Here is a 27,999-nt window from a genome sequence, read left to right as displayed (position 1 = left end):
TCGCGACGTGTTTGCCTGGTCTTACGAGGAAATGCCAGGAATTGATCCCGCGATTGTTGTCCATGAGATCAAGACTTACCCGGATGCTAAACCCGTCCGGCAACGTTTGCGTCAGATTCAACCATGCAAAAGCGGCTGCAATTAAAGCAGAAGTTGAGAAGCTGTTGAAAGCAGGTTTCATTTATCCGATCCCGTTAACGGATTGGGTATCGAATATTGTTCCGGTTAACAAAAAACAGGGAACAATAAGAATATGTATCGACTATAGGGATATTAATCGTGCTTGTCCCAAGGACAACTATCCAACACCCTATATCGATCAAATAATTGATGATTGTGCCGGCAGTGAAATATTTTCCTTTATGGACGGTTTTTCCGGTTACAACCAAATCAATATTCTACCTGCCGATCAACCAAAAACGGCTTTCATTTGTCCATGGGGGACATTTGCTTATTGCAAATTACCTTTTGGGCTGAAGAATGCCGGAGCCACTTTTCAAAGGGCGATGTCTTATGCATTTCATGACATCAAACACATTGTGCAACCGTATCTCGATGATTTGCCCGCTCACTCCTTACATCGAGCTGATCACCTTGTCCATTTACGAGCAATCTTCATGAGGTGTAGGCATTATCGTATTCGTTTGAACCCACACAAATGTGTCTTCTGTATAGAAGTGGGACGATTGCTGGGATTTGTAGTTTCAAAAGCCGGCATCCGCGTCGATCCCTCGAAGGTAGAAGCTATCATCAAATTGCCTCCTCCTTCGAGTCTTCGCCAACTCCAAAGTTTGCAGGGGAAAGCAAACTTTTTACGCTGATTCATTCCTAACTACGCCGAGATTACAAAGGGTTTTACCCGGTTGTTGAAACAGAATGCTCAATTCTCTTGGGATGAGATAGCTCAGAAATCTTTCGATGCACTCAAGCACGCGTTGACCCATGCACCGTTGCTGCATCCTCCCAACTACAACCAGGATTACTTTTTGTACCTCGCCGCTGCTCATTCCACCATTGGAATGGTCTTAGTACAGGAAGACGAATTCGGAACGGAACATGTGATATATTACCTTAGTCGGACGTTAAATCCCACTGAGCTCAAATATTCACATGTGGAGAAATTGGCCTTGGCAGCCGTTCAAGCTGTCCAACGTTTTCGTCACTACATTCTTCTCCGTAAAACTACAGTCATTTCGGATTGCAACCCTATGATCTACATTTTGACTAAACAATTGCTAGGGGGCAAGTACTCTAAATGGATTGTTATCCTGCAGGAGTTCGACTTGGAATTTGAAAAATCTAAGTCTAAGAAATCTTTAGTTTTTGCAGAGTTGATGTGTGATTTCCCGCGTGCTGACACGGAAACTGTGGCAGAGGAACCCATTGCGGACGAATCTTTGTTTCTCATCAGCACTTTAGATCCGTGGTATGGGGATATAATCATCTATCTCCAAACCCAATCCTTTCGGCCCGAAGTTTCAAAGTCGGAACGTCGGAAAATTCGATTCCAGTCCCAACAGTACAAAATTATTGGAGATACTCTTTATCGCCGTGGGGCGGACTTGGTTTTTCGTCGTTGCTTAACTCACGAGGAAGCTGAAAGGGTTTTGAATGACTGTCACTCTGGAGCGTGTGGCGGTCATATGTCTGGGTATGCCACAGCCCAAAAGATATTGTGCGCTGGCTACTTCTGGCCGTCCTTGTTTAAAGACTGTATTATTGCGGTCCGGAAATGCCACAACTGTCAAGTGTTTGATCGCAAGATGCGCGCACCACCTGCTCCTCTCCACCCTATAATTGCCGTTGGTCCTTTTGCCAAATGGGGTATCGATTTTATTACATGTAACCCTCACTCGGCCGGGGGGCATGCGTATATCATCCTTGCGGTTGATTATTTTACTAAGTGGGCCGAGGCGATGCCTACATTCGAGGCAGACGGCAAGACAGCTGCAATTTTTGTATTCAATCACATTATTGCTAGGTTTGGTGTCCCACAAGCGATAATCACTGACCATGGGCGCCATTTTCGAAACATTATGATGACAGAACTTACAGGCCAGCTTGGTTTGCGTCATGATAGCTCAACTCCTTATTATCCACAAGCCAATGGTCTGGTTGAGTCCATCAACAAAGTTTTAGTTATCATGATCCGACGAATCATTGGTATTCATCGGTCGAATTGGCACAACATGTTATTTTCCGCGCTTTGGGCATACCGAACCTCAGTGAAAACATCAACAGGGTTCACTCCTTTCCAACTAGTTTATGGTTTGGAAGTTGTGCTGCCCATTGAATGCGAAATCCCGTCACTTCAAATGGCTGTCGAATTACTTCCAGCTACTTCCGAAGAGGAGAAGCGTTTATTATACTTAGCTCAATTAGATGAGACTCGACGTGATGCTGCATTGGCAATCGAGACTCATGCAAAACGTATGAAAGCTCAGTATGATCGAAATGTGACCCCTCGAAATTTTTCGGAAGGAGACCTAGTGCTATTATATGATCAAGCTAACGATAAATTAGGTGCTGGAAAATTCGTTCCTATGTGGCATGGGCCCTACATTGTCAAGCGAAAGCTAGCAAAAGGGGCCTATGAGCTGGTAGATTTTGACGGGGACTCTTTGGGTAAACCCAGAAATGGACTTTACCTAAAGAGGTATTATGCTTAAATGATGGGTATGGAGATTTAGTTAGGTTAGTTTTTTCTTTCTAGCTGGTGTGTTTGTTAGTATAGACAGTGTGCTTAGCTTAGAAAGTGTGTTTTTCGTCGTTATTCTGGCTTATCTTGGTTTTACTCTTGATATTGCAGATGTCGACGCCTCTCCAAACGTACATTGGATTCGCTGATGGTGCTTGTCGTAGTACACGGAATATCTCTTCCGCAGCTTGGGTTATCTATTCGCCCTCTGACGAGTTAGTTTCTATGCATGGGGTGAGCCTCGGTCAAACAACAAACAACATTGCAGAATACAGTGCAGTGATTGAGTTATTGTCTGAATCTATTTCGTTTGGGATTCGGAGTTTGATAGTGAGGTTAGATTCTGAACTCGTTGTATTACAGCTTAATAGAGTATATGCCATTAGAAATCCAGTGTTATTAAGGTTATTTTTGAGAGTGCGTCTCTTGGAACGTGAATTTGATTACATTGAATATCAGCATATTCCAAGGTCTTTAAATACATTAGCAGATGCAATTGCTTCTCGAATGTTAGACAGACATTTGCGATAATCATACATGTAAATTTAAAAACATTTCATCACACATGTTTAACAAGATAAGCCGGTAATAATGATATATATAGATAGGAGTGTGTCAAAAAATACATCGTCTTCGATCATAGGTTGAAAAACACCTTATGATCGGCAAAAATGATAAGTACAAAAAACCAAAATGTCACATGTGTCTACAAAAGTGACCATCCAATCACTGGTGATGCTCTCTATACGACACCACTGCACGGGCTACCCTACACAAGAACCTCCTAAAAGGTCCTGGGACTGCGACTACATAGCGCTGAAGTCTGATAGGAATATCATCTATAGTCGTCTCTGGTATGTCTGCCGTAAGACGCTCTAGGTCTTGTTCCAACTCAGCTAAGGTCTCTGCAGCCGCGTCCTGTGGGGCCGGTGCCGGTGCAACTGGTACTCTCCTCTCGAAAGGCCGGAGATTGGCTGGACGCTGTGGGCCTACATCTGCATTTTGAAAATTGTCACTGTCAGTTTTGAGACGATATAAAAACAAAAAAATAGATAATTTAAAAACTTGTGAAAAATGAAGTACCTGTGTCATCCCACTGTTCTCCCGGTGGAAGAATCATGTCCGGATCTCCACGAAAATCAACTCCGGCATAAGGAAAATCCTGTATCGAGAAGACCTGGTTCTCTAACCAGTGAAAATACTCTGGTCTAAATCGGACAACCTCCGTGCCCTCGTCAGGATGACGGGCCATCACCGCAACCCATCGCATCAACTTAGGCTCTCGGGGAGGCCCAACCTCAACAGTGAGCTGCTGTGGGATCAGCATCGGAACCCTCTCTAGGGCAAAACTCACAACTAAAGGCCCATAACCAAAAGTCTTCAGTTGTCCGTTTTTGGTCCTAGTCAGTTGGCCCTTTAAGTTGGCCAACACAGCATCGCACCAGTTGAAAATGGTGCCCCGATAGCAATCAATCGCCATCCGCATCTGGGATCCAGTGGCAATGTGCAAAGCGGCAGCCCCGCAAAGTCTGGTAACTGTAAAGGCAATTACCATAAGTTCAGGTCGGGATATCTTTTTGATTTCTATCCCCTTATCCTGGTTTTGATTATTGCACCACTCTAGTCGGAGACTAGCAATGGACTGGCCACCCGGCCTAGTCCCGGACAGAGTCAATTGTTCGCCCCTCTTGGGCAAACCAGTGAGAAAGTAAATATCTGAGGGCTCTATCTCGAGCTGGTGCCCTCCAATGTAAAAGCACTGATCCTGAACGTTCCACCTTTCAACCAGCCACTCTAGAAAGCGCACCTGGGCCCTCATGCCAGGTATGGCCCAGTATTTGTAAAGACCGCATGCCTTCAAAGCATCAATGGAAGGTTGGTGATTAATCGCGGCCAAATCAACATCTTCGTGTTCTCTCTCGCGCCAATCAAGCATGGTGGGCAATCTACACACCATAAAACATCTGTTAGAGTCCATAAAATTAAAAGTTTTTGGTTCATTTTGGAGAAATGGGAGTTTCAAAATCCATTCCGCGGTGTACGCAGCCCGCCTTTAGAGACAGGGCGTATGTACGCAGGTTCTCTTAAGGCAAGCTGCGTATGCCCAGCATTTTCCCAACTGAGAAAATGTCGGGGTACGCAGGTCACCCATGGGGCACCTGCGTACCCCGAAAAGCGGACCTTGAAACCCCAAGGCCTCCAAAAAATGAAACTAAAGCTTAAAAACAAATTCTAAACGGATGGAAATGCAAGGGAGGATGTTGTAGAATACCTGATGAGACGGCGTTCGGTTTCGACGGTCGGATTCTCCGCAGTGTCCACGGGAAGTTTCTTGCCAAAAGCCCTTTTTCTCTCCTCAACAGTAAAATGGTAAAAATGAAATGGTAAAAGCCCTTTTTATAGGTTTTTTGAGTAAATAAATGTTAAATTTGTTTATTTTCCACCATGAAAAGGTATTTTTCAAAGTATTTTTATCTATCTTTAAACAGGTATGAGTAATGTGTTGGTTTTTGTGCAGGATAAAAGGATTTTCAGGGAAAATGTCATTTTTCACAAACAAAAACATCAGAGTCATCTTTTAAGCCCTTTTCTGACTCCTAAAACATGAAAAGATTGCCGAGCGTTTCTTTTACACTCGTTAAAACGGAATTAAAAGACGGTCCCCTTATAGCCCTTTTCTGACCGTAAAAACAGGAAAAGATTGCCGGATTTTTGTCGTTTCAAATTCGATACTGGAAATAAAACGACGTGTCCTTGATCGCTTTTTACTTTTCAGGTCAAAGACACTAATCATGAAAGTACTCCTTGGTCGCAAGATCAAGCGGTTCTCTCAAGTATTATTTTATACTTTTTCGGGCTTGGGAGACACAAATTTACGAAAAAGTTCAACCCTGGAGTCTTCTTAAGTTTTTTCAGACTCTCTAAAATTGAAAAACGCCGAGTTTCTCCTATACTGGACTCGTTAAAATTTCACAGTAAAGGACCTGTTCGATTACAAACAGGAACGGACCACTCCTTCTTAGGGTTCGAATCAAAACTAAGTTGGACTCATCCGAAGGATGAGCTTATAATCAAGCATATGTTATCCTCCTCAAGCTTGTAAAAAATAAAGAGGTACTTGCCAGAAATGGTGGGGGAAAAGAGAGAAAAATGAGCCTATTTGTTATCCTTTGTCTCAGAAGAAGCCTTATCACCACTCTTGAACACGACACTTTTCATTCACCTGGGTTGGGAAATCCTTTGCCTCACAGTTGATCAAACCACATTGAAAGTCTTCAGCCGGGTATTAACTTTGGGTCAAATGTCACCAAGCCATCTGTTGTGTCGTTATGTGTTCAAGAGGTCACTGCAAATAAACCATTCATCTGCAAAATACCCGTCATCCATCTCGACCATCCCTGAGTCAGTCCTTACAGCTACATTTCTTCAACTTGATCTATGATTTCGTGTTGTGGGCTTGCCTGCAACGGGTCGCTTTCTATCGACATCAGCACATTATCTAGAAAGATGACCTAGAAATCGTCAGTACCTTGAAATCTGCATGCATCAATGGCAGGTTTCTCGCCTTTGACGACAGTTTACATCATTGACTTTCGATCGAAGGATTCCGTGAAATGTTCGACATCAACTCATTCATTCACATCTCATGGATTGTACTGGGTACTTTGAGAACCATTGACATCACTGGTGGTCTCTCTCACACTTGTTAACAGTTTACATCATTGACTGGTAATCAAGTGGTTTCTACCATGTTCGACATCAACTCATTTATTCGCATGGATAGAATCGTACCTGTTCGGGAAGTAGAAATGAAGACCCTGGATCTAGTTTCCACCATCCAGGCTGCGAGGAGTTTTGTATTCATTATACAGTAGACTAATCATAAACAGATGGCTGCGTCCATACTGTGTCTACAAGAGTCTATGATTATGATGTACTGCAAAATCATTCCTGTATCAGAGCAGTAGTTAGTTTGTTAGTTAAAGTTTTCAATCTGAGTATGGGAATGCCTACCTCAGCGATGATATGATCTTATATATGTATTTTGTGTTGAATACTTGCAGGTTCCGACTGGGCTCTCCACAAGATAATCCTTGAAATGATAAAGTACTTCACCCTTCCTAGATGATATGAAACCCTAATCTACTACAGGCTTCGCACTTTAGGGGGCAATCTGTTACACTAAAATTTGTCACCATGACTATTTGCAGTTAGTATGGCTCCATCAACTGTCATACTATCCTCCTTGGCAAGTCTCATACCTCTGCTCTTCATGTCAAACTCCAAGAAAGAGAGAAAGTCTTTAAAAATCTATATATCTCTGGGTACGCAGTTTCTCTTAGCCTTACCTGCGTGTACGCACCCAAGTTCACAATACCTGCGTACTTGTACGCTCTGTCTGTAAAGGGTGGGTGCGTACTCCTGTAAAGGTCAAAAGGCGCAAGTTTCACTTCAAAAAAGTTACTTGTGGTCATTTCTAGAGCATTCTAGAAGCTTGTTTGACGTGTATTGAGCGCCTCCAGATGGTTCATGTATCCCTATGAAAGAGGAACTTATCCCATCAAGAGGGGAGCTATCCCATTCAAAGAGGGGCTTATCCCATTGATGGTGGACCTGATTAACTTCCTCTAGAGCACTATAAATACAGGCATTGGGCCAGAGGGAGGGGAGGTTGAAAGCTGAACATTCCTAAGGGTAGATGCTGCTGGAATTAGGACTCCCTTATAGAGCTTGAGAGGAGAGATTCCCATCCTTTCCTAGCCTTATTTGGAAGTGGGTGAGCTGATCAAAGTAAAGGAAAACTCTTGCTGGACCCTAGGAGGGACCTGCACAACACCAAGGCTCAGGTTGTAATGGTTTCTTTTGTTTCCACTTAATACAAATAAACTCATTTTTCTCAACAGATTGTTATTCATGATTTGTTTCATATACTCCTTGGTCTGTATGATGAATATGTGTTATTTTATAAGTTTATCAGGTGCTATGTAATCTTTTGGCTTGTTAGTGAATGCAGGTTTCGAAGAGAAGGAGGAGCTCATCCGGATCGGCGAGGCTGGACTACTACAAAGCGTTGGACTAAAGGTATGTTATAATCACCTGATTACTTGTATTCTAAATGCATATTTAGAGAAAGGTAGTGTTTACTTGTCTTGTTTGTCACTAGAAAGCCTTAGCTTCTAGGGAGGTCGGTTTTGTCCGCAAAATTGACTCTTTCCGCATGACAAAATGGCGACTCCACTGGGGACTCCATTGATGTGAATGATTTTTCCTTTGTGTGAAACTTTGATTTGAGAAAAGTCGTTTGTTTTCTGGTTTTTGGCTGTTTGACTGTGTATTTGGGTGGGCTAGCTTAGGGTTAAATTAGATTTTAGTTTTTCTTAGTTTTGCTAGCAGTACGCACCCTCTGAGTTAAGCACAGTGCGTACCTGTACGCACTGCAGCTTTGTGCACAGAGCGTACACGCACCTGTGCAAACAGGTTGCCTGCGTACCCTGTCAAAATTGAGAAAATTTCAATTTTCTTCTTTTTTGCCTTTTAGATTTTGTTTTTAATTTGTTTTTGCTGCCCAGATCCACTGGTTACCTGTCATAAATCTTCACCTAAGCTTGTTTCATCAGTGTCAAGAGTTTTAGTGAAATTCATAGAGATTTTGCCCTAGGGTTTGATTTTTGCACTGGTCCTGTAGTGACTTTGGCTTTAGAAGTTGTAAAACCTTGGATCTCCCTGGTTTTTTCAGTCTTCTTAGGAGTCGGACCTTTCATAGAATCCACCCTTGTGAGAAACCTACCTTTGTGTTGTCTCTTTGCCGAATCTCGAAAAAGTTTGTTGATTGAACTTTGAATTTTATTCTTAAGAAAAAGAACAAAAGATTTTGATTTTTGTTTTTGACTGGTTTTTGATTCTGCATTAACTAGTCCTTAGTTAAATTTTGACTGAGTAAAACATCCTGGAATCATACTTGGTAGGCTTTTGCCTCATTAGATTTACTTTTAGGTGCATTTCTCTTAGATTTGCTTTTGTGTGAAATTGAGTTGATTTGATTGCCATAGATTTTTTAACTTTGATTTCTGTTAAAGTAAGTTTTACATGCTTTGTTAATATAGGGAAAAATACAAAAACTCTTTTGAAGAAAAGTTTGCTTTAGTAGCATTTGAGTCTTTGAAAAGAAAAGGAATTTTCGTGAAGTAATTAGTGGTCATGTGTTGTATGCTTTGGAAAAGATAAAGAGTTTGTTTCTTTGATTTTCATTGCCAAGAAAGTTGTCTTTATATCAATTTTGCATTCTCCAACTCTCTTAGCTAGGGAATTCATTGAAAAAGAAAATTAGTATAAATCATCCTAAGTGCATCTTTTTAGTGGATTTGAGTCGAGTCTACACACCATCAGTTTCATCTCCACTACCTTTTGTCCTAAAGAAAAGCCATAAAAATTAACGCTTAAAGTAAAATCAACTTAGTAACTTTTATTTACTAGGGCTCTGAAACACCAATATAGATCAGGCTAGTGTCTTGGAGTAGGAGAGTAATTAACTCTCCAAGACAGTAAAACCAAACAAGTAGCTCATCTTGTGGTAGGATAAATCCAACTGTTTCATTTGTACTCTGGGAAAGCTCCTCTTAAAGGAGAAGCACGAGACCGTGTCCGAACCAGTGAGGGGATCAATCCTCCTTCATTGGGAAAGACGCCAGATACGCACGTACTACAAACGGTAAACCTCGGATTATTGTCGAGGAGCCTGGGGTCACTTGTCGGTAAACCTTGGATTATTGTCAAGGAGCCGGCAAGGGGATTGAGCTTGTTACTCTGCCCTTGCGTGCTATCGGGTCGTAGACTGTTCCCCCAGGTATATTTGTTGCTGTTGGTAACCTTAGTGACCATTATCTTTAGGATTCTACCGAGGTGACGGTGGAGGGAAGATCCCACTGTACCTGGAGCAGACGTCGGCTAGACTCACTTGGATTTTCCGGGGGGTTCACTTCACTCGAGACGGTTAAAGTGGAGGAACTTGTGCCGGTCTATTCATTAAGCAGGTTGCCGGGGTAACTGTTCCACCCACCACTTCTGTACTGAATTCGGCGATGTTGGGTTTCATCTCCAACTAGTGTTTTCGGTCCGGAAGGCTACTGTTTGTGTATGGTTTGACGCCCTAGATTCTTTAGGCGTGTGATTCGAATTTGTTTGGTTCTTTAGAGACTTTAGGCGGTTTGCTTTGAGATTTTACTTTGTTTGCGTGTGCAGTAGTTAAAAGTTTTTAACTGTGGCTGAATTACCGAGACAGTCCCGTAGACTTCGGGGCAAGTCTCCTGAGATTGTTACCGTGGCCGATTTGTTGAGGAAGTCCCGTAGACTTCGGGGCGAACCTCCTGAAGACGTCCCGGGTCATTACGAAGGTTTGAAAGTCCTTGTAACTCCTAGTGGCAGTAAAGTAGGTTCACCTGAAGAAGGAGAGTCGTCGTTGGTAGTCCATCCAGATTACCAAGGTCTAGAAACAGGTTATAATCCCGAAGCTGTTGCAGTTTCCGAGCTTGCTGGTAGTTTTTCATCTACTAGTGATATAGGCGAAGAACCTGAAATATCTGAACCTGTTACTCCAACTTCTAGTGCTCCTGATTCACCTAGGGTAGAAAGAGTCATCACCGAAAATCTTCCTGCTGGTTTGATAGCTATTGAAGAACTTGCTCCAGAAGAAGAATTTGGCGTCTCTATCCTTGAAGATCAACCTACTATTGATCTAAGGGAGCGTGAATCCATCTTTTACAGTCCTCCTAGAAGTACTACTTGGTATCTTTCGTTAACTAATTATTTAGACAACTCAGGGTCAAGTTTTTCTCCACCTCGTACTCCTTATCCACCTGGAGGTATTTATACTCCTGTAAATATGTCTGGTCAGTCGTCCATGTTCACTCAATCTCCTGAATCTTTCTTGTACGGCGGTCCTTCTGTTCCCTCTGGGTATCAGTCACTTTCTGGTACTTTTGCGGGAGCATCTCCTCAACCCATTGAACATGGGTTATTAGCTGGAAACAATGGTAATAAACCGTTGGGTGTAGGAGACATTTACATGATGTCAGGTTCAGTTCCCGGTTCTCAACCTCAAGGTGGCCAGTTACCGCCTGGGGGGCAACCTCAAGGTACACAAATTGCGTCTGGGGGGCAACCTCAAGGACAGTATGTACCCATAGTACAATACATTCCTCAAGGTCAACCCCAGCCTCAATATGTACCCCAAGGTCAACCTCAGTATCAATTTATAGCTCAAGGTCAACCCCAGTATCAGTACTTACCTCAAGGGTATCTACCTCAAGGTCAGTACTCGAGTCAAGGTTATCAACCACCCCAAGGTCAATCTTATGTTCAAGGTACGGGAAATGTACCTTTCAATTATCAATCCTACCCTCAATCCGGTTATGGATCTCAATATCCTCAACCTGTCATGGGTCAATACCCCGGAATGAACATAGTGTGGGATCCATCGCAAGTTCAACAGGTATTGCAGCCAAGTGTACAGTTGTCATCTCAAGCTGGACAACCCTTAGTTTCTGGTTCACCCCAGCAACCAGTCCAGTCTAATGTTCAAACTTCTGTACCTTCGGTAGTTACTCAGTCGCCCATTGCACCTAGTACTCCATCTCAAACGACTGCTGCAACTACCGCAACATCTGTTCCTTCCACCACACTTACTTCTGGAGTATCGACAGCTCCGGTTTCTACTGTCTCTGCAACTACTCCTCAGACATCTTTACCATTGTCTGGATCCACGATTCAAACTACGGTTCAGATGCCTGTAGGACAGCCTGGTTTAAGTACGGTTGTCACTAGTCAACCACAATTCACTTATCAACCGTACCAGGGACAGTACCAATACGGGCCTGCTGTCCAACAGCCAGTTTACCAGTATCAACCGTATCCTGGGTACACTTATCAACAACCTCAGCAACCCCAGTACGGTCCGGTTAATCCTGGTTTTCCAGGAGGATACAATATCCCGAATGCGATTCCTATTCCAAGTTATCCTGGATATCCTCCTCCTGGGACTGGTCTTGTGACCCAGAGTTTTAGGGATCCTAATCGGCAATTACCGTTTATCGCAACTTTGGATTTACCAGACTTGTCGCGCCTAACGAACGATCCAATAAATTATCTTCCGTTTTGGCCGCCAATGCCAAATAAGTTGCCCAGTGACATACCCAAGTTCGAAGGTAAGTCTGGAGAGGATCCGTCAAATCATGTGATGACTTACCACCTCTGGTGTGCTTCAAATTCCATCTCGGATGATTCGATCCGCTTACGTCTTTTCCAGCGTACGCTCATTGGTCTCGCGGCCAAGTGGTACATTGAGTTACCACGGGCCTCTTTTTACAATTTTAGTCAGTTAGCTACCTCGTTCCTAACTCATTTTCAGTTGCCGGTCAGATATGATAATGGCACGGAGCTACTAACTTCATTAAAACAGTCGACGTCCACTTATATTTCCGATCATATACATGAATGGAGACGTCGAAGGCGATTAGTGAAAGTTTTTATCCCGGACCAAATCTTAGCTGAATGGTTTGTTAAATCATTATTACCGAAGATTACTGAAGACGTAGCTAAGGCCGGAGTAGTTACTGAGGAGCAAGTGATTGCTCAAGCGCAGTACCTTGACTTAGTTTACACTCAGTCAGGTACGTTACACGAAAAGATCCCAGATCTTCCAAAGTCAAATCAAATCGCTGCTGCTCCTTCGGGATCTCATGCTGCTGATGGCATGATTGGTACGGTAAATACTAAAAGCAAGAAGAAGTCTTCAAAGAATTCTTCGCCCATTATAACCTTACCAGACTCCCCGACAGGAGAATCTTCTCCTGAAGTTTCCGCTGATATTCACGCTGTAGAGTCATCTACGGCTAAATCAAAAAACGGTGGGAAGAAGAAAGGTAAGAAGAAGAATAAAGCAGACAAGACTCCAAAGGAGAAAACAGAAAAGTCGGAAACCAATGACGAAAAGCGCAAACCTCGATATCCTTGTCTTATTTGTGAAGAGGATCATTTTACAAGAGATTGCCCTCATCGGGCCGAGGTTGTGAAAATCGTCAAAGGTTCCCCAACTCCTGCTGTTTTGAAAGATCCATTTCCAAAGCAGGAGAGTAAGATGATAGGTTCTTCCTCGAGTGCCAGTGAAGAACCCATATTGATGATGTCTCATGTAAGGATTGCGACTCGATCGCAAGATTATGGTAGTAAAAGTCCTGTTGATGGATCGAAAGAAGCAGAATCTTCTCATTCAAATCCATCAACCTCAGCTCCCGGTTCCGATCCACTACAGATCGAGAAACCTAACCCTGACTTAGTAATCAAACCGCCCGCCAAGGGTGTACTTCGAAGGTCTGCTTTCAATCCACATGCGAGAGCGGCCCAGAATTACAACATTGTTGAGGATTTAGCTGTTTCACCCTCAGCAATGTCGGCTTTAGAAGTGCTGCAATCATGCCCAGCACAGCGAAAATTACTTTTGTCGGCTATAGGAGCTGTTGATGTTCAGGACCCGAACCTAATAATCTTTGATCTAGAAAATAGTACACCGCGTTTGCCTCATCAGATGGCTTTCCAGATCCCAGTGATAGTAAAAAACAGGCCTATTCATCGGACTGTAATTGATGAGGGAGCTTCCACGTGTATTATGTCGATACAGTGCTGGAGATCGCTTGGTTCTCCTTCACTAAATCAATCCCCGACAATTCTTAAGGCCTTTGATGGCCGTGGGTTCCATCCGTTTGGCATTCTACAGGATTTGCCTATAGGGGTTGAAGGAAAAACCGTTAGTCTAGATGTGGAGGTGGTTGATGCCCCTCTAGACTACAACCTTCTCTTGGGTCGAAGTTGGTCTTACGCTATGACAGCGGTCGTTTCATCGGTCTTCAGAGTAATAAAGTTTCCACATAATGGCAAGATCGTAACCATAGACCAGCTGGCTTACTTTTCATCCGACCCAGCCTCTTCAGAGAGTATCCAGCATGTCGGTAAAACGACTATCCCTTATAAGGATGTTGGCGTAGGATTAGTTAAAGATGCCGGTTTACTGGGAACTTTTCCTTTTCCTCCAATCAACGCCGTGTCTTCATTTGCATCTATTCATATGATTACTTCAGACACCATTGTTTATGACGATCCTTGGATCGTTCCTTCTGAATCTGAGATAGACTCATTTGGTGATGCAATGCCTTTGAGTCCATATGAAATTGCCTATGAAGCCGTGCAGTCTTTTACCGACCCGAGTTCAACCAAAATCGACCAAATGAATGTGGTCCGTGAGGAATCACTTTTCGCGTCAACCTCGGAGTTAATAACGTTTCCCGAAGTTGTGTCATCTGACGAACAACTTTGTGAAGTCCTGTGCGTAGACGATTTACCATGGGAAGATCTCCATCATAGATCTTCGTTTTTACCTGAGGATGATCGTTTTGAAAACGATTTCTCATCAATCTTTACAGCTGAATATGTCAAAGAAGCTCAGAGTCCAATGAAACATCCTGATTCAGAGCTGAATTTGGGAAACATTTCTCGCACTATTCCCATTGACATTTCAGTCAAGCCCGGAATTGTTGAGCACATTCATATAGGTGCCTCGTGTTCAGATGACGAAATTCAGACATACAAGGCCCTATTTCAAGAATTCCGCGACGTGTTTGCCTGGTCCTATGAGGAAATGCCAGGAATTGATCCCGCAATTGTTGTCCATGAGATCAAGACTTACCCGGACGCTAAACCCGTCCGGCAACGTTTGCGTCAGATTCACCCACGAAAAGCGGCTGCAATTAAAGCAGAAGTTGAGAAGCTGTTGAAAGCAGGTTTCATTTATCCGATCCCGTTAACGGATTGGGTATCGAATATTGTTCCGGTTAACAAAAAACAGGGAACAATAAGAATATGTATCGACTATAGGGATATCAATCGTGCTTGTCCCAAGGACAACTATCCAACACCCTATATCGATCAAATAATTGATGATTGTGCCGGCAGTGAAATATTTTCCTTTATGGACGGTTTTTCCGGTTACAACCAAATCAATATTCTACCTGCCGATCAACCAAAAACGGCTTTCATTTGTCCATGGGGGACATTTGCTTATTGCAAATTACCTTTTGGGCTTAAGAATGCCGGAGCCACTTTTCAAAGGGCGATGTCTTATGCATTTCATGACATCAAACACATTGTGCAACCGTATCTCGATGATTTGCCCGCTCACTCCTTACATCGAGCTGATCACCTTGTCCATTTACGAGCAATTTTTATGAGGTGTAGGCATTATCGTATACGGTTGAACCCACACAAATGTGTCTTCTGTATAGAAGTGGGACGATTGCTGGGATTTGTAGTTTCAAAAGCCGGCATTCGCGTCGATCCCTCGAAGGTAGAAGCTATCATCAAATTGCCTCCTCCTTCGAGTCTTCGCCAACTCCAAAGTTTGCAGGGGAAAGCAAACTTTTTACGCCGATTCATTCCTAACTACGCCGAGATTACCAAGGGTTTTACCCGGTTGTTGAAACAAAATGCTCAATTCTCTTGGGATGAGATAGCTCAGAAATCTTTTGATGCACTCAAGCACGCGTTGACCCATGCACCGTTGCTGCATCCTCCCAACTACAACCAGGATTACTTTTTGTACCTCGCCGCCGCTCATTCCACCATTGGAATGGTCTTAGTCAGGAAGACGAATTCGGAACGGAACATGTGATATATTACCTTAGTCGGACGTTAAATCCCACTGAGCTCAAATATTCACATGTGGAGAAATTGGCCTTGGCAGCCGTTCAAGCTGTCCAACGTTTTCGTCACTACATTCTTCTCCGTAAAACTACAGTCATTTCGGATTGCAACCCTATGATCTACATTTTGACTAAACAATTGCTAGGGGGCAAGTACTCTAAATGGATCGTTATCCTGCAGGAGTTCGACTTGGAATTTGAAAAATCTAAGTCTAAGAAATCTTTAGTTTTTGCAGAGTTGATGTGTGACTTCCCGCGTGCTGACACAGAAACTGTGGCAGAGGAACCCATTGCGGACGAATCTTTGTTTCTCATCAGCACTTTAGATCCGTGGTATGGGGATATAATTGTCTATCTCCAGACCCAATCCTTTCGGCCCGAAGTTTCAAAGTCGGAACGTCGGAAAATTCGATTCCAGTCCCAACAGTACAAAATTATTGGAGATACTCTTTATCGCCGTGGGGCGGACTTGGTTTTTCGTCGTTGCTTAACTCACGAGGAAGCTGAAAGGGTTTTGAATGACTGTCACTCTGGAGCGTGTGGCGGTCATATGTCTGGGTATGCCACAGCCCAAAAGATATTGCGCGCTGGCTACTTCTGGCCGTCCTTGTTTAAAGACTGTATTATTGCGGTCCGGAAATGCCACAACTGTCAAGTGTTTGATCGCAAGATGCGCGCACCACCTGCTCCTCTCCACCCTATAATTGCCGTTGGTCCTTTTGCTAAATGGGGTATCGATTTTATTACATGTAACCCTCACTCGGCCGGGGGGCATGCGTATATCATCCTTGCGGTTGATTATTTTACTAAGTGGGCCGAGGCGATGCCTACATTCGAGGCAGACGGCAAGACAGCTGCAATTTTCGTATTCAATCACATTATTGCTAGGTTTGGTGTCCCACAAGCGATAATCACTGACCATGGGCGCCATTTTCGAAACGTTATGATGACAGAACTTACAGGCCAGCTTGGTTTGCGTCACGATAGCTCAACTCCTTATTATCCACAAGCCAATGGCTGGTTGAGTCCATCAACAAAGTTTTAGTTATCATGATCCGACGAATCATTGGTATTCATCGGTCGAATTGGCACAACATGTTATTTTCCGCGCTTTGGGCGTACCGAACCTCAGTGAAAACATCAACAGGGTTCACTCCTTTCCAACTAGTTTATGGTTTGGAAGCAGTGCTGCCCATTGAATGCGAAATCCCGTCACTTCAAATGGCTGTCGAATTACTTCCAGCTACTTCCGAAGAGGAGAAGCGTCTATTATACTTAGCTCAATTAGATGAGACTCGACGTGACGCTGCATTGGCAATCGAGACTCACGCAAAACGGATGAAAGCTCAGTATGATCGCAACGTGACCCCTCGAAATTTTTCGGAAGGAGACCTAGTGCTATTATATGATCAAGCTAACGATAAATTAGGTGCTGGAAAATTCGTTCCTATGTGGCATGGGCCCTACATTGTCAAGCGAAAGCTAGCAAAAGGGGCCTATGAGCTGGTAGATTTTGATGGGGACTCTTTGGGTAAACCCAGAAATGGACTTTACCTAAAGAGGTATTATGCTTAAATGATGGGTATGGAGATTTAGTTAGGTTAGTTTTTTCTTTCTAGCTGGTGTGTTTGTTAGTATAGACAGTGTGCTTAGCTTAGAGAGTGTGTTTTTCGTCGTTATTCTGGCTTATCTTGGTTTTACTCTTGATATTGCAGATGTCGACGCCTCTCCAAACGTACATTGGATTCGCTGATGGTGCTTGTCGTAGTACACGGAATATCTCTTCCGCAGCTTGGGTTATCTATTCGCCCTCTGACGAGTTAGTTTCTATGCATGGGGTGAGCCTCGGTCAAACAACAAACAACATTGCAGAATACAGTGCAGTGATTGAGTTATTGTCTGAATCTATTTCGTTTGGGATTCGGAGTTTGATAGTGAGGTTAGATTCTGAACTCGTTGTATTACAGCTTAATAGAGTTTATGCCATTAGAAATCCAGTGTTATTAAGGTTATTTTTGAGAGTGCGCCTCTTGGAACGTGAATTTGATTACATTGAATATCAGCATATTCCAAGGTCTTTAAATACATTAGCAGATGCAATTGCTTCTCGAATGTTAGACAGACATTTGCGATAATCATACATGTAAATTTAAAAACATTTCATCACACATGTTTAACAAGATAAGCCGGTAATAATGATATATATAGATAGGAGTGTGTCAAAAATACATCGTCTTCGATCATAGGTTGAAAAACACCTTATGATCGGCAAAAATGATAAGTACAAAAAACCAAAATGTCACATGTGTCTACAAAAGTGACCATCCAATCACTGGTGGTGCTCTCTATACGACACCACTGCACGGGCTACCCTACACAAGAACCTCCTAAAAGGTCCTGGGACTGCGACCACATAGCGCTGAAGTCTGATAGGAATATCATCTATAGTCGTCTCTGGTATGTCTGCCGTAAGACGCTCTAGGTCTTGTTCCAACTCAGCTAAGGTCTCTGCGGCCGCGTCCTGTGGGGCCGGTGCCGGTGCAACTGGTACTCTCCTCTCGAAAGGCCGGAGATTGGCTGGACGCTGTGGGCCTACATCTGCATTTTGAAAATTGTCACTGTCAGTTTTGAGACGATATAAAAACAAAAAAAAAAATAGATAATTTAAAAACTTGTGAAAAATGAAGTACCTGTGTCATCCCACTGTTCTCCCGGTGGAAGAATCATGTCCGGATCTCCACGAAAATCAACTCCGGCATACGGAAAATCCTGTATCGAGAAGACCTGGTTCTCTAACCAGTGAAAATACTCCGGTCTAAATCGGACAACCTCCGTGCCCTCGTCAGGATGACGGGCCATCACCGCAACCCATCGCATCAACTTAGGCTCTCGGGGAGGCCCAACCTCAACAGTGAGCTGCTGTGGGATCAGCATCGGAACCCTCTCTAGGGCAAAACTCACAACTAAAGGCCCATAACCAAAAGTCTTCAGCTGTCCGTTTTTGGTCCTAGTCAGTTGGCCCTTTAAGTTGGCCAACACAGCATCGCACCAGTTGAAAATGGTGCCCCGATAGCAATCAATCGCCATCCGCATCTGGGATCCAGTGGCAATGTGCAAAGCGGCAGCCCCGCAAAGTCTGGTAACTGTAAAGGCAATTACCATAAGTTCAGGTCGGGATATCTTTTTGATTTCTATCCCCTTATCCTGGTTTTGATTATTGCACCACTCTAGTCGGAGACTAGCAATGGACTGGCCACCCGGCCTAGTCCCGGACAGAGTCAATTGTTCGCCCCTCTTGGGCAAACCAGTGAGAAAGTAAATATCTGAGGGCTCTATCTCGAGCTGGTGCCCTCCAATGTAAAACACTGATCCTGAACGTTCCACCTTTCAACCAGCCACTCTAGAAAGCGCACCTGGGCCCTCATGCCAGGTATGGCCCAGTATTTGTAAAGACCGCATGCCTTCAAAGCATCAATGGAAGGTTGGTGATTAATCGCGGCCAAATCAACATCTTCGTGTTCTCTCTCGCGCCAATCAAGCATGGTGGGCAATCTACACACCATAAAACATCTGTTAGAGTCCATAAAATTAAAAGTTTTTGGTTCATTTTGGAGAAATGGGAGTTTCAAAATCCATTCCGCGGTGTACGCAGCCCGCCTTTAGAGACAGGGCGTATGTACGCAGGTTCTCTTAAGGCAAGCTGCGTACGCCCGGCATTTTCCCAACTGAGAAAATGTCGGGGTACGCAGGTCACCCATGGGGCACCTGCGTACCCCGAAAAGCGGACCTTGAAACCCCCAAGGCCTCCAAAAAATAAAACTAAAGCTTAAAAACAAATTCTAAACGGATGGAAATGCAAGGGAGGATGTTGTAGAATACCTGATGAGACGGCGTTCGGTTTCGACGGTCGGATTCTCCGCAATGTCCACGGGAAGTTTCTTGCCAAAAGCCCTTTTTCTCTCCTCAACAGTAAAATGGTAAAAATGAAATGGTAAAAGCCCTTTTTATAGGTTTTTTGAGTAAATAAATGTTAAATTTGTTTATTTTCCACCATGAAAAGGTATTTTTCAAAGTATTTTTATCTATCTTTAAACAGGTATGAGTAATGTGTTGGTTTTTGCGCAGGATAAAAGGATTTTCAGGGAAAATGTCATTTTTCACAAACAAAAACATCAGAGTCATCTTTTAAGCCCTTTTCTGACTCCTAAAACATGAAAAGATTGCCGAGCATTTCTTTTACACTCGTTAAAACGGAATTAAAAGACGGTCCCCTTATAGCCCTTTTCTGACCGTAAAAACAGGAAAAGATTGCCGGATTTTTGTCGTTTCAAATTCGATACTGGAAATAAAACGACGTGTCCTTGATCGCTTTTTACTTTTCAGGTCAAAGACACTAATCATGAAAGTACTCCTTGGTCGCAAGATCAAGCGGTTCTCTCAAGTATTATTTTATACTTTTTCGGGCTTGGGAGACACAAATTTACGAAAAAGTTCAACCCTGGAGTCTTCTTAAGTTTTTTCAGACTCTCTAAAATTGAAAAACGCCGAGTTTCTCCTATACTGGACTCGTTAAAATTTCACAGTAAAGGACCTGTTCGATTACAAACAGGAATGGACCACTCCTTCTTAGGGTTCGAATCAAAACTAAGTTGGACTCATCCGAAGGATGAGCTTATAATCAAGCATATGTTATCCTCCTCAAGCTTGTAAAAAATAAAGAGGTACTTGCCAGAAATAGTGGGGGAAAAGAGAGAAAAATGAGCCTATTTGTTATCCTTTGTCTCAGAAGAAGCCTTATCACCACTCTTGAACACGACACTTTTCATTCACCTGGGTTGGGAAATCCTTTGCCTCACAGTTGATCAAACCACATTGAAAGTCTTCAGCCGGGTATTAACTTTGGGTCAAATGTCACCAAGCCATCTGTTGTGTCATTATGTGTTCAAGAGGTCACTGCAAATAAACCATTCATCTGCAAAATACCCGTCATCCATCTCGACCATCCCTGAGTCAGTCCTTACAGCTACATTTCTTCAACTTGATCTATGATTTCGTGTTGTGGGCTTGCCTGCAACGGGTCGCTTTCTATCGACATCAGCACATTATCTAGAAAGATGACCTAGAAATCGTCAGTACCTTGAAATCTGCATGCATCAATGGCAGGTTTCTCGCCTTTGACGACAATTTACATCATTGACTTTCGATCGAAGGATTCTGTGAAATGTTCGACATCAACTCATTCATTCACATCTCATGGATTGTACTGGGTACTTTGAGAACCATTGACATCACTGGTGGTCTCTCTCACACTTGTTAACGGTTTACATCATTGACTGGTAATCAAGTGGTTTCTACCATGTTCGACATCAACTCATTTATTCGCATGGATAGAATCGTACCTGTTCGGGAAGTAGAAATGAAGACCCTGGATCTAGTTTCCACTGTCCCGGCTGCAAGGAGTTTTGTATTCATTATACAGTAGACTAATCATAAATAGATGGCTGCGTCCATACTGTGTCTACAAAAGTCTATGATTATGATGTACTGCAAAATCATTCCTGTATCAGAGCAGTAGTTAGTTTCTTAGTTAAAGTTTTCAATCTGAGTATGGGAATGCCTACCTCAGCAATGATATGATCTTATATATGTATTTTGTGTTGAATACTTGCAGGTTCCGACTGGGCTCTCCATAAGATAATCCTTCAAAATGATAAAGTACTTCACCCTTCCTAGATGATATGAAACCCTAATCTACTACAGGCTTCGCACTTTAGGGGGCAATCTATTACACTAAAATTTGTCACCATGACTATTTGCAGTTAGTATGGCTCCATCAACTGTCATACTATCCTCCTTGGCAAGTCTCATACCTCTGCTCTTCATGTCAAACTCCAAGAAAGAGAGAAAGTGTTTAAAAATCTATATATCTCTGGGTAAGCAGTTTCTCTTAGCCTTACCTGCGTGTACGCACCCCAAGTTCACAATACCTGCGTACTTGTACACTCTGTCTGTAAAGGGGTGGGTGCGTACTCCTGTAAAGGTAAAAAGGCGCAAGTTTCACTTCAAAAAAGTTACTTGTGGTCATTTCTAGAGCATTCTAGAAGCTTGTTTGACGTGTATTGAGCGCCTCTAGATGGTTCATGTATCCCTATGAAAGAGGAACTTATCCCATCAAGAGGGGAGCTATCCCATTCAAAGAGGGGCTTATCCCATTGATGGTGGACCTGATTAACTTCCTCTAGAGCACTATAAATACAGGCATTGGGCCAGAGGGAGGGGAGGTTGAAATCTGAACATTCCTAAGGGTAGATGCTGCTAGAATTAGGACTCCCTTATAGAGCTTGAGAGGAGAGATTTCCATCCTTTCCTAGCCTTATTTGGAAGTGGGTGAGCTGATCAAAGTAAAGGAAAACTCTTGCTGGACCCTAGGAGGGACCTGCACAACACCAAGGCTCAGGTTGTAATGGTTTCTTTTGTTTCCACTTAATACAAATAAACTAATTTTTCTCAACAGATTGTTATTCATGATTTGTTTCATATACTCCTTGGTCTGTATGATGAATATGTGTTATTTTATAAGTTTATCAGGTGCTATGTAATCTTTTGGCTTGTTAGTGAATGCAGGTTTCGAAGAGAAGGAGGAGCTCATCTGGATCGGCGAGGCTGGACTACTACAAAGCGTTGGACTAAAGGTATGTTATAATCACCTGATTACTTGTATTCTAAATGCATATTTAGAGAAAGGTAGTGTTTACTTGTCTTGTTTGTCACTAGAAAACCTTAGCTTCTAGGGAGGTCGGTTTTGTCCACAAAATTGACTCTTTCCGCATGACAGTCTCCTTTATTCATCTCTCATCTATATTTCATAAAGGAAAACGAAAGTAGCTTTACTTTGTTTGTTTCTAAGGTAGCTACCACACCTTAGTGGGATTAGCAGTTCTGCATAGACACTTTTCCCTGTAACATGTACCTTCACCTGAAACACAGTACTTTCCATCATTGCCCATCTCTATGTGCATCTTGAGGTCTTTCTCCTCCAAGGTACTGAATAAACTCTTATCGTCGGTCATGTGGAATGAGGCTCCACTGTCTAGGTACCAAACACAACCCACCATTGATGAAACCATGCATATGATGGGGGTAAAATCCATTTGAACTAAGAAGCCAGTGCCACACCTTCTGATCCTTTCGAGGATCCCTTCTGGGATTTATTCAATGGAAAATTAGTTGCATAATGGCCCACCTCATGACAATTAAAACATCTCACTTTAGATTTGTCAATCTTCTTCCCAACATGGGAAGAACTTGATTTGAATGGGAAGCCTTCCCTTTCCCTTTCCTTTCTTTGCTTGCTAAGGCTAGATTTTCTTCATCATCATGCTTAGATGAAGAACCCTCTTTGGTGCTCCTCCTGCATCAAATCCCACCACAGTCTTTCCCAATCCGAGAGTTTCTCTCTTCCATTCACTAAGTCCTAGTAGTTATGCCAACTCTTAGGAAGACCGAGGAGAGAAAGACTCACCATATCATCATCAATTGTTGTTATTCCTGCACTTCCAAGCTCATCTCTGTAGGTGGTGAGCTTGTTCAGATACGTAGAAATCATGTCGCCATTTTCACACTTGATTTTCCAAAGCTTATCCTTCAGTACTAGCTTCCTCTAGTTGCTGATGTTCTGATATAGGTCCTTCAATGTCTTCCACATTGAAAATGGAGTCTCCTTCCCATCGAGACTCGAGACAATATGGTCTCGAACTCCCTCCAGAAGAATCCTCCTCGCTTTCACCATACACTTCTTCCATTCCGCCAATTCTTGGGCATTAGATGCTGCTCGCTTTCAAATTTCTTGATCAATGAATCCTTCAACCAATTGTCTTCTAATACCGCTTTGAAGCAATCCTTCCATGCTATGTAATTCGAGCTGCCATCCAGGGCATACTCAATTCTCAAGCCATTGAACGCCATTGGTGAACTTTTAGATGTGATAAGAAATCAATTTTGTACATGCAATCAAGAACTTCAAAATTCGAACTTTTCCCTTCTCAATATGTTGTTCACAGCTTTGATCACCTTTGCTCTGATACCATGTAGAAATTCTCACTGTAGATTAAATTGATTATGCAATGTACTAAAGAAAAATACTTAATCTACTTCTACAATCAAACTTGTGAAATCTTAATCGATTTTGAGAAAGATCAAGAAGAACACATATAACAGACAAGAAGAATCAATCACACATGAAACACATAAGAATACTCTGGGGAAATCCCTAGCTAAAAACCCCGTTATCTGTATTATCATACAAGTGGAAATATCTCAGGATTACACAAATATTTAGCTCTCAAGCTATCCAGCTCTAAGTACAATCCCTCACTGTTGCTCATAGACAAAATAGACAACACATATGCCTTCTCCTCTGTCCTCCAAGCCTCCTATTTCCTTGCGCAGTTTTCCATGGTGCTCCAGCTGTTACCTAGTGTGATAATGATCACACACATTGCTCTTGCCTCTATAGAAACTGCACAATCCTCAAGGAATGAATTCCTTCTGCAGGCAAGAGATTTTCTCATAGGAATATTCTTGCAACTGATAGGACATTGTCCCTACCTTTAATCTCAACTGGGTCTTTGTCTAAACTAACATGCATGAGTTATTTATGAGAGAATATTCAATTATCTGGAGAACACTAGTTGCATGCATGCTTTCATTAACTTACTGAACTCACAATTAGTTCCACAAACTATTTGGAACTAATTTAACTGGACTTAACTCAGTTAACTGAGGTAACTAATTACAACTCAAATACAACTCATCCTTATCTCCTTAATTAAGGGATAACTTCCTCAATCAAAGGGATAACTGTTGCATGACTTCACAAAGACTTCATGTTTGAATTTCTTCAACTAATTAAATCAAGATGAATTAATTAGCTATTTTTAAAATATTTGGTGAGACTAAATTCAAATTTTAATTCTCAATTTTAATTCAAGGACAAATTAAAATTGGAATATATCGTGAAATTCTATCTATAGAAATGCTATTTATAGAATTTCTATTTTTTAGCATTTATTGTTGTTATTTTCAGCAATTGTTACTTTGGGAAATAAGTTGTACAGGATACCGGAGGTAGCACTGTCTACCGCCATCTCTTTGGTTACTGCAAAACAATGCAGTAAGCTCATTTCCAAAACCGGGAAATTTTTTTTCCTGATGATACGCCCTCAAGGAAAGAAGAAGACGGTGGTCACAACCTCCACACAGGGCCCCTCTACACGACAAAAACGAATGAACAAGGTTGTGGAGGAGTACGAGGACATATTCACCTCCCCCGCAGGGGTGCCTCTGCATTTCCAGGTAAAGAACTCCATCGATCTGACCTTGGGTGTACCACATCACAATGGACTAATCTATCGGCGCTCCATTCTGGAGAATGAAGAAATCTAGAGGTAGATTCAGGAACTGTTGCAGAAAGGTCACATCTAACCGAGTCCATCACCCTGTGGGAACCTGATTGTGTTATTACAGAGAAGGATGGGACTTGGAGACTCTCTATTGACTATCAGGCACAACAAGATCATTGTCCATAATAGGTACCCAATCCCATGAATTGATGACCTTCTGGACCAAATAAAGAGGGCAAAATATTTCAAAACGATCGACTTGAAGTTGGGATATCACTAGGTACCAATCAAACCCTCCAATGTGTGGAAGTTTGTCTTCAAATCCAAGGAGGGCCTTTTCAAATGGTTGGTTATGCCTTTCGGGTTGACGAATGCTCCTGCAACCTTCATGAGGTTGATGGATGACATCTTGCAGCCATTCACCAACTCATTTGTAGTGATATACTTGGATGACATCCTAATCTTCAACCATAGTTGGGAAGAGCACCTCCATCACATCCAACAAGTTCTCCAAACACTGCGGCAACACAAGCTATGTGCCAATTTGGAGAAATGCACTTTTGGCATGACCCAAGTTCAGTATCTGGGATACATTATTGATGAATGGGGGGTGCATGTGGATCCAACCAACATCCAAGTCATTCGGTATTGGCTAGCTCCAACCACTCTGATAGAGCTCCGTAGCTTTCTAGGTCTTACCAATTTCTATCACAGGTTAGTGTTGGGATTCTCTCATATCACTTGGCCCTTGAGTCAAGTCACCAAGGGAGGGGCAAAAGAAAAATTCTTTTGGTTTGAATATCAACAGAAGGCATTCACAGAGTTGAAACATCACCTCTGCTCGGCACTAGCGCTTGCATTACCATACTTGCAACATCCATTTGAGGTCAAGATAGATGCCTCTGAATATGTTATTGGGGCAGTCCTACTCAACACAGGGATCTAGTGGCATATCATAGTGAGACACTTTCAGACACAGTTCGAAAGTGTCCTACTTATGAAAAAGAGATGTATTCCATTGTGCAGGCCTACCGACAATGGAAGCATTACATTTTGGGGAAGGAAATGATCATCCACACAAACCACCGGCCCCTACAGTTCATACAGATGGAAGGGAAGTTGCAGAATGATCACCATCATAAGTGGTCCACATACCTGCAACAATTCCATTTGAATATCAAGTATAAGAAGGGCGACAAAAATACATTTGCAGATTGTCTCAATTGACCACCGATCATGGCGTTAACCACCGTGCTCAACTCTTGTGGGCACGAGACTTTTGAGTGGCCACTTCTCTAGAAAAGTGACCCAGAATTCGGCCACACATACTAGATGCTCTTGGAGGGTTAGCATGCTCCAGATTTTCACCTCCAGGATGCCTTGTTATGCCACCTGGGTTACCTTTGTGTTCCTTCAACAAAGTGTGCCAAGATGATTTGGGAAGTGCACTATAGTTAGGCTGCTGAGCATTTTGGGGTTGAGAAAATGGTGGCATTATTGTATGAGTATTTCTATTGGCTGAATCTTCGACAAGATGTCGGGAAGTACATCTGATTCTGCACTGCCTGTGCCATTGCCAAACCAACCATCAAGAAGCAAGGCCTCTATACTCCACTACCTACCCCTAGTCGACCTTGGGAATCCATATCCATGTATTACAGGTCGGGCCTTCCTTCCACTAAGCATGGCAACCACTGTGCTTTTGTGGTCATCAACAGATTCTTGAAGATGACCATTATGGCAGCCTGCAAGAAAAATATCACAACAGAAGCCACGACTAAACTCTTCTTTCAACGAGTGTGGGTACACTTTGGGATCCCACAATCTATCATCTCAGATTGGGACAGAAGGTTCCTTAATGAATTTTGGTCCAGTCTCTAGGCGATGTTGGACACCAAGCTCACTAAGTCCACAACTTTCTATCTCCAAACTAATGTCCAGATATAGGTTGTCAACAAGATGATCGTACACATTCTACGCATGTACAACTCAAAGCATCCATGAACATGGCGTGAGAACCTCCCCTATGTCCAACACAGCTATAACTAGGCTCTCCACAACTCGACTGGCCATAGCCCCTTTTAGGTGGGCTTGGGATTCCACCCACTATGTCTCATTGATGTGGCCATGCCATTTGCAACTACTTAGGCATATTCGGCTCATGTCTAATTTGAAACCGATAAGGAAAACAACTTCATTGATAACATACAACATATTTTCTAGTAGGTACATGACATTCTAGAGAAATCAAATGCCAAATACAAGCAACAACATGATCAACATCGGGTGCCACACAAGTTTCAAGTGGGCGACAAAGTCTGGTTGAATTTGCAAAAGGAACGCCTTATTGGAGTCTATTAGAAACTCAGACCACTCTGATATGGTCCATACACCATTACCAAGGCTATGGGAGACAATGCATTTGAGCTTAGCATTCCCCAATTCCTTGGCCTGCACCCAGTGTTCAATGTGGACCGCCTTCGACCATACTTCCCACCATTGCTAGACACATCAGACATTGTAGAACAACTCACACCTACAGAGTTAAATCCATATTGCATGGAACAGAACACAAATGATTGGATCATGGACATGCAGAGCATGAACACCTAATAACAAAGGATCCAACTATATCGAGTTTTCAAAGCAGGCCAACTCCTTCACCAGGGCAAGTGGCTCACCAAGGACCAAGTTCAGCAGAAGTTTCCTCATCTCATGGAGGAACTCAATGCAATGGGGACCATTGCTTCCTAAGGGGGAGGAATGATCCAGGTGGATATTGGTGGCCACACACCTATTCCACTTCGACCTCCACCATTGTTTCTTTCATTTGTTTAGTTTCCTTATTTGTAGCACAATTTACTATTTTTTGCAGTTTTTCGGGTTTTGAACTTATGGAGCCATTTTGAGGCCCTAAACAATGTTTTTTTGGGAAAACTGCGAGCAACATGGGTACATGGGATGATTATTCTCATCTCAAAGTTGTATTCCTCGAATATATCTTTCTAATGAGGTATTGTGCGCGTCAAATGGAGATTGTATTCCAAAGTTACGACCCCGGGAAGTTGATGTACCAAGTTACCCAAAACAGGGCCCATAGTTTGGCGCTTCATCTCCTAGGGTTAGGTCTTTTAATGTTTATGGTTTTCCATTA

This window comes from Pinus tabuliformis, chromosome 1_1 (genome assembly GCF_031772625.1).
Source record: "Pinus tabuliformis cultivar Carrire ecotype Pingquan chromosome 1_1, CPIR1, whole genome shotgun sequence".
In the NCBI taxonomy this organism is placed as follows: Eukaryota; Viridiplantae; Streptophyta; class Pinopsida; order Pinales; family Pinaceae; genus Pinus; species Pinus tabuliformis.
This window is presented reverse-complemented; position numbering follows the sequence as displayed.